This window comes from Lissotriton vulgaris, chromosome 1_1, assembly GCF_964263255.1.
Source record: "Lissotriton vulgaris chromosome 1_1, aLisVul1.2, whole genome shotgun sequence".
NCBI lineage: Eukaryota > Metazoa > Chordata > Amphibia > Caudata > Salamandridae > Lissotriton > Lissotriton vulgaris.
This window is the reverse complement of record NC_141685.1, coordinates 891,932,119-891,939,989: the sequence shown is the minus strand read 5'-3', so window position 1 is coordinate 891,939,989 and position 7,871 is coordinate 891,932,119. Positions and strand designations below refer to the sequence as shown.

The 7,871-nt window shown below is 43.0% G+C and overlaps 1 long non-coding RNA gene across 1 annotated transcript; it reads left to right on the top strand.

Moving 5' to 3' along the window:
* The first annotated feature begins 3,171 nt into the window (after window positions 1–3,171).
* On the top strand, window positions 3,172–6,944 carry LOC147748124 (uncharacterized). Its single transcript, XR_015299710.1, has 3 exons — window positions 3,172–3,402; window positions 3,778–3,870; window positions 6,860–6,944. It is a non-coding gene; the product is annotated as an uncharacterized LOC147748124 (long non-coding RNA).
* Window positions 6,945–7,871: the final 927 nt, after the last annotated feature.

Sequence of the window (7,871 nt, the reverse complement as noted above, 5' to 3'; positions counted from 1 at the left end):
TGTCAAAGCAAGGGTCGACTGGCTTTCAGTTCTGTGTGAGCTACCGAGCTATAAATGAGGTAACCGCAAACCAATGCCCATCCAATCCCCAGAGCAGTTGAGTTTTTGGATCAGTCAGGTGCTGCAAAAGACTTTAGCACCTTGGATTTGACCAGTGGATATTGGCAGATCACCATGGCAATGAATGCTAAGGAGAAGACTGTATTTTCTATGTCAGAGGGGCTGTATCAGTTAATGGTGATGCCTTTTGGGTTGAAAAATGCTACTGCCACTTTTCAGCACCTCGTGAGTCATGTTCTTTCAGGATTAGAAAAGTTCTGTGTGGCCTACTTGGATGACATTGGAGGGTTCATAAATTCATGGAAGGACCATCTGAGGCACCTGGAACTGGTATTGTCTAGGATGCACGAGGCAAAACTGACCATAAAGGCAATAAGTGCCAGGCGGGGCAGTCTTCTATAGTCTACCTTGGGCTTGAGGTGGGGAACTATAAAATTTTCCTGCTCAATGCCAAGATTCAATCTGTGATGCAGTGGTAGGTGGCTACTACCCAAACTGAAGTGAGTACCATTTTAGGACTCACCGGGTATTACAGGAACTTTGTTATGAACTATGGAGGTATAGCGAAGAAGACACTATGCGCTGCACCTGTACTGAAAGCACCGCACTACAGTCAACCTTTTGTTGTATAGACGGATACCTCTGACAAAGGTATTGGAGCAATGTTAGCTCAACTGGATGACAACAGTAGAGAGCGTCCGGTAGCTTTTATTAGTAGGCGATCACTAACCTGGGGGGGCGTCTCTTGGGATGGAAATGTTCTCTATATTTTCAAAGACATATACCTCCTACCCTGAGTGCCCATCTGTTCTGTTGTCTGGCTCCCTAATGCTGTTTTATGACATAAGTCGGTTTCACGGATTGTGGTCTTGTTGGACAGGTAGGGGCCCTCAAAACCCTACCCTCAAAGCTGTGGAAGGCTACCGCCTTCACCAGGAGTTAAGCAGCACAAGCGCGGTGATGTCAGCATACAGTGTAGTAAACACTAGTAGTGAACAGGACCTTTTTACCCTGTGTCACTAGAGTGAGGCCTACAGGCTCACTCACCTTTTTAAAATTTCAGCTGCTGTGTGCTTCACTCATCCTTGGCCTACATCTGGTAGATGTGGAGTCTAACCCTGGCCAGAGAACTCCTCTCTGTGGGTGGATCTTGCGGATATTTGCATACTCCTTGTTACGCTGAGAACGCAAAGTTTATGCAAAACTCTAACTCTGCAGCGGAGCAGAGTTCAGCCCTCCCCATCTCCAGCCCCTCAATAAATATTTTTAAAATAAAAAAAAATATTAAGGTAAAAAAGACACTTACCTTTATCGTGGTGTCTCTGGGCTGCCCTCCTCCTCCTCCTCGACGTGGTCTCTCCTGCAGAATCCCCTATGTCAGACGTACGACATGGTAGGACTGCACATGCGTGCGCCCTGTCCTACACACAACATAGGTCTGACTCAGGGGTTTCGGTTTGCAGAAGAGATAACGGCCAGGAGGAGGAGGGCAGCCCGGAGATGCAGCATTAAACGGAAGTGTGTTTTTACCTGAATTCTTGTTTCTTTTCAAAATATTTATTGAGGGGGGGTGGGGGGAGGCACGGAGCAAAGCTCCACAGAGTTTTTGCCCAAGTGCGTGGAGCTCCGCCTAGAGCAACTACACCAGCTCTGCCCGGGCTAAGTGGAGTGCTGCTTTGTCCGGGAGTAATGACTCTGCACCAGTGGCGGCTCACCCACTATGGCGGAGGAGCATTGCAGCCCCTTTGCTGGCCAGCTGAGGAAAAGGAAAAATACAATGATAATAAAACAGTATTATTATCATTTTATTTGTCCTTTGGACGGAGCTGAGTCTTTGGGGGCGGGCCATGACAGGCATAGAAGTGAAGTGGTGGGCAGCACTGCTGTCAGTGTGCATGACGGTTTGGCCGGCCGTCTTAGGATGACCAAATAGTCATGCGCATTGACATCTCCCCAACCTGAGCTGCATTGCCAGGTGCAGAGAACAGCAGGCGTAGGCTGCCAGTCCCCTTTGGAGCACAAAACAAGCCCACTCTGGCCAAAGAGAAGCGCTGGGATTGGTTGTGGTGAGTCTGGAAGCCTCAGCACATACACAGCAGGAAGGAGAAGAGCGGCAGAATGGCGATCGTCAAGGAGCATCTAAGTTATGTTCTTTTTTGTTTGTTTAATTTGTCGTCCGTCTGTCCCCTCACCACATACCCCTGCAGCGCCTCGCCACTCTGCCGCGAGACCATCCGCTACTGCTCTGCACCAGATATATGTGTGTCTAGGAAGGGTACAGTATAGGTATAGAGCAGTACTGTGTTGGACATGTGGGATTAGTGTATATGCTGAATGTATGTATGGCTGTGAGGAATGCATGACATAAAAGATCTAGTGTTGTGCAGTGCAATGCGCCATGAGAGCATGTGCTATGTGTAAGTGTGATTGAGTGAAGCACAATATATGAAGGGTGAAGTGTTGTGCAGCACGCATATGGTGAATGTGTATGCTGGCAGCGTGTCCTTGAAAATAGCACAGCCTGGTACAGTATAGAAAAGATTCAATGCTGAACAGCACATGCAGACTGAATATGTGCACTTAATGTATGCTTACTTGTATTGAAATAATGCATGGAGGTAACAGTGCTGTACAGTAAAGGTCCGATTCACAAAGGTAAAGTTAGACCAAAAGTCTAACTTTATGATCTCTTCAATATTCACAAAAGGACTTACGATTAATATCTTTACGACTGTTCAGGTTTTGCACTTGGGGCAACGGTAGTTCAGGGTGGAATCTCTGCAGCCGAGGCTGAGAAAGTATAACTACACACACCTGCAGACAATTTACGTCACCTGTAAACCATGCACTGCAGACCACATAAAAGTAGCCCACATCCAAAGTTCTGTTTTTGCAAAACACATAAGTCACCTGCCTGTTCTCTGTCTTGCCTTGCCATCTGCTAAGCATGAGCATGTTAAGTGTCAGGAAGAAGAAGAACTTCACAGGGGAGGAGACATAGATGATAATTATATTTGCACTGGAGAACTATAAAAAACGTCATGGTCTGCCTCAATCCCTTAGCAGTGCAGCACAGAAGGAAGTTCTATGGCAGGAGTTGGCTATTGTGGTCAGTGCATTGGGGGTGGATGTTGGACCATCACTGACATAAAAAAGAAGTGGCAGGATGAGAGAAGGCGGGTGAAGGAGAAGTTCACCAGGATAGAGCTGCCAGATCACTCCCCGGTGGACAAATTGGACCCTGTCTCCGTCTCACACCACTTGGGATGGACGTCCTCTCCACCATGCACCCCCACCTGCTGCATGGACTGCCTGTGAATTACAACCATAATGTGGTGCCAGGTAATATGTGTGGATTTGAACAATTATTTTATTTGATAAAAGTGTACTATAAACTGCAAATGTGACTTTAGAAGTGACTTCAAGTTTGTGCAAATATTCATTGTGATTTAGACTCTCATGTGTCTCATTTTGTCTAACACATTACAAGTCACAGAATTCGATATACTGGAAATGTTAAATTCCAATTTCTTATTCATAAACAGTGGCCAATCTCTGCTGGTGATTTCAATTTACTCTGGAATAAGATACATGAAAACGTGCATGAATTAGTAACCATCACAGTTGTCTTGTAAATCCAATTGAGTAAATAAGTGAAAGGTTGTACATAATCATCATTTGTTGGTATTGACTCCTACATTTAATTTTGACAAACAGCCACAGTAGATCCACCCACTGGAGCAGAGGTTCCTACCCTTGAAGGAAGGCAACGTCATGGGGCAGATAAACAAATACCACCGGCACAAACAGGTAAGTAAATATGGCCAGGCGAGGGTCCCATGTACATTTAAGTCAGGCAGAAAATCCCTTTGGGACACCTTTTAACAATGACACAACGTTCAACAAATAATGAATAATAACAAACTAAAAAACACAATACTATACTCATGAGGCAAAACACAGATAAAATTCTGAAGAATTCTGGTACAATTTATTATACAATGCAAAGTTAAAATACAATAATTCAACATTAAATAAAACAGTGGGGAAGAGCAAATTAGAAAGAAGGAAACATAAATTCCTATTAGTAAAAAAGGAGGTGTAGAAGGAAAATTAAATTCAGCGAGTAAACCATCAGAATTATTTTCTAAACATTATGGTGTACAATCCTCCTTTTATCATGCGACGCGTTTCGGTGGATCAAATGGTCAGACCACCTTCATCAGGTTAAAACATAGTTTCTTCCCCTTATAGTTTCTTAAAAACTTCTAAGCCACAACAGCTTTTCATAAGCGTTTTCAGCGTAGAAAGACACCTTTTCTCGTCATGTGAGTTAAAAAACTTCACGGACTCGACAATCTTTGTTTATATTTTGTGACGATGTAATTACAGTGGTAAAATGAGAAGGTTTTAGATAATGCTGGAGACAGCAGCCGATGCACCGAACGAATAAACGGTAGACATCTCTGAGTGTAAAAACACTCCCAGGACACACGGTACGCAGCCCACAGCGTCCTAGATGCAGGACGAGGCACAGAAAAATGCTGTCAAATAGAAGTGGTTCCAATTCACAGTATCGCCGGATACCACTCACTAGGCGCCAAGATAAGTTAAAAACACAGGCGTTCCGTGGTCCCGTCACCTTCACCTTGCGTGAGTTAAAAACACCGGCGTTCCATGGTCCCGTCACCTTCACGCAAGGTGAAGGTGACGGGACCACGGAACGCCGGTGTTTTTAACTTATCTTGGCGCCTAGTGAGTGGTATCCGGCGATACTGTGAATTGGAACCACTTCTATTTGGCAGCATTTTTCTGTGCCTCGTCCTGCATCTAGGACGCTGTGGGCTGCGTACCGTGTGTCCTGGGAGTGTTTTTACACTTAGAGATGTCTACCGTTTATTCGTTCGGTGCATCGGCTGTTGTCTCCAGCATTATCTAAAACCTTCTCATTTTACCACTGTAATTACATCGTCACAAAATATATACAAAGATTGTCGAGTCCGTGAAGTTTTTTAACTCACATGACGAGAAAAGGTGTCTTTCTACGCTGAAAATGATTATGAAAAGCTGTTGTGGCTTAGAAGTTTTTAAGAAACTATAAGGGGAAGAAACTATGTTTTAACCTGATGAAGGTGGTCTGACCATTTGATCCACCGAAACGCGTCGCATGATAAAAGGAGGATTGTACACCATAATGTTTAGAAAATAATTCGGATGGTTTACTCGCTGAATTTAATTTTCCTTCTACACCTCCTTTTTTACTAATAGGAATTTATGTTTCCTTCTTTCTAATTTGCTCTTCCCCAGTGTTTTATTTAATGTTGAATTATTGTATTTTAACTTTGCATTGTATAATAAATTGTACCAGAATTCTTCAGAATTTTATCTGTGTTTTGCCTCATGAGTATAGTATTGTGTTTTTTAGTTTGTTATTATTCATTATTTGTTGAATGTTGTGTCATTGTTAAAAGGTGTCCCAAAGGGATTTTCTGCCTGACTTAATAGTCATTTTGGTACCCTGTTCCCTTTGGTTGTGGGGTCCCTCTCTCTTTTATTAGAGGGTCCCATGTACTACATTGCGATTAGGCATCCCATAGATATTTGATATAGAATCCATGTGAACTGAACTAGGATATGTTGTTTACAACATGTGTAAACTAGAATGTAAATTACACTCATATCAAACCTCTACAACGATCTCTGCTCCACATATGGGTGTGACATATTGTCATGCACAACACACTGGGCAGATGGTAGACCCTGGTAACTACACTTACAAATAACTTTGCTGAAGGCCAATAGGGTTCCATGTATGAAGAATAGGAATAGCGATTTCCTAATTGCGTTTTTTTGCGAATTGCAATTAGGAAATTCCTATTCTAATATATGCAACTTTTTTGAGTTTCATTAGCGATTCATAGTGGTTCACAAATAGACCTACCTCATACATCAGGTAGATCACACTTTGTGATCCACTATGATACACAGCCATCACAGGAAGGCTAGCCTGCTGGGGTCAACATACCACCATGTCTGTAAGTGATTTTTAAATGCAGCCTATTTCCTAAAAGGAAAACTGGATGCATTTAAAAAAAAAGAAAACTTTGAAGTTTCATTTCTTTAAAAGTAGACAGCGGTCTGTGGGACCAGTGCCTGCTTTTAAAAATATTTTATCAGCCGTTCTGAATGGCAAGGAGTCCATTGGCGACAACTAACCATTTGCAAATGGATTACCACCAAGTTTGAGTTGGTGCTAAAGTGTAAATGTTTTGCGACTGCATTTCGACCACAAACATTAGAGCATACCAATGTGAATTGGTATTTGAAAGGGATGCCCAAACCATGCCTCTTCCAAATACTGAATCACAGAACCCAAATCGAGATTTGGTAATAAATTACTGAATCACAATTTTTGCTTTGTCCATTACAAAAAGCTATTTTCTGGTTGCAAACGGGCCAATTCGCAGACCAGGAAAATGGTTTGCACATGTGGCTCACAGTCTTTAATATTGGATGACATGTGAGGAGTATGGGCTGTGTGCCTTACATCCCAGTTGTCACTCATATCCATATGCTCAGATATGGGTCATAAGAGTATACTACTTCATAACATGCTGGCTAATGAAAGGATGACTCTACATTTAAATTAAAATAATGATGTATGTACCAAATTCCTTATACATCTCATCTAAAGAGGAGTAGCCCAACTGTGTTGAACATGTATAGCTATGACATATACATGTAAAATGATTCACATCATCATTTGCATTGACCTATGGATATGTATGGTACATTACAGATGCTGTCAGGAGTTTCTCAGTTATCCAAAGGGACCTCATCCAGACATTCTGGCTGCGTCAGTCAGAACCACTATCATCCTTCCGTCCGGTAAGTCCACCGTATAGTGCTGTAAACTATTAATTTCCAAATACTTCATAATAACCAAATCACTGTGAAAGGAAATTAGCAGATTTTGCCACTGAAGCACCTGGGGTTGGTGTATGATATGCTCCCAACATAATCAGTGATGTCTGTGTTAATTTAGCATGTTCACTTATAATCAATGCAGAACATTAATTAAGGTATCACTTCCTTTTGAAGCTGATGGATCAAGACCAATGTCTTCTGCCCCCCTAATCAAAGAGCCAGGTACAGCAGGTGACATCATGGGGATTCCAATACCACACAGAGTGTGGCTGGAGCTGGTGAGTTTGATTTTGCATTGTATATCTGCACTGAACACCCCAATGCTACAGTGTATGCTGTCATATGTAGGTTTACATGAACCAGGTCACATGTGGAAGATCAGACAGATGCAAAGAATATTTGTCCCAACCCTTGTGTTGTGGCATGTGATATACTATACAAAATATTTAACATGAGTGGCTTGATGAAGCTAAACCATTCACCAGTGGGGGGTTGGGGTATGTAATTTGTACTTGTATCCGAGGAGAGAACCAAGCAGCGAGTCAGCGGCATGCACTGCTCAACAAGATGAGGAGGAAGAAGATAAACAGGTGCTGAGGACCTGGATGACGAGAAGTGCATTGTTGGCCCTGGCCAAAAGACTGAAGCCTACATCAGGTCCTGCCAGCATCGTATCTCCCACTTCCCCTCTGAGGATTGCCCTGTCTTAGCAATCAGCCAAATAGCCACAGCGTTCACCTACCCCTGCACAGCCATTACCTCATAGCCATCACATCTATAGGTAAATGTGTTGCTTCTCCTACACACTCAAATGACAGTGCATCCCAGACCTTCTCTTAAAGCTTCTAAAGGACCACACACCCCTGGTGAGGAGCAGATATCCC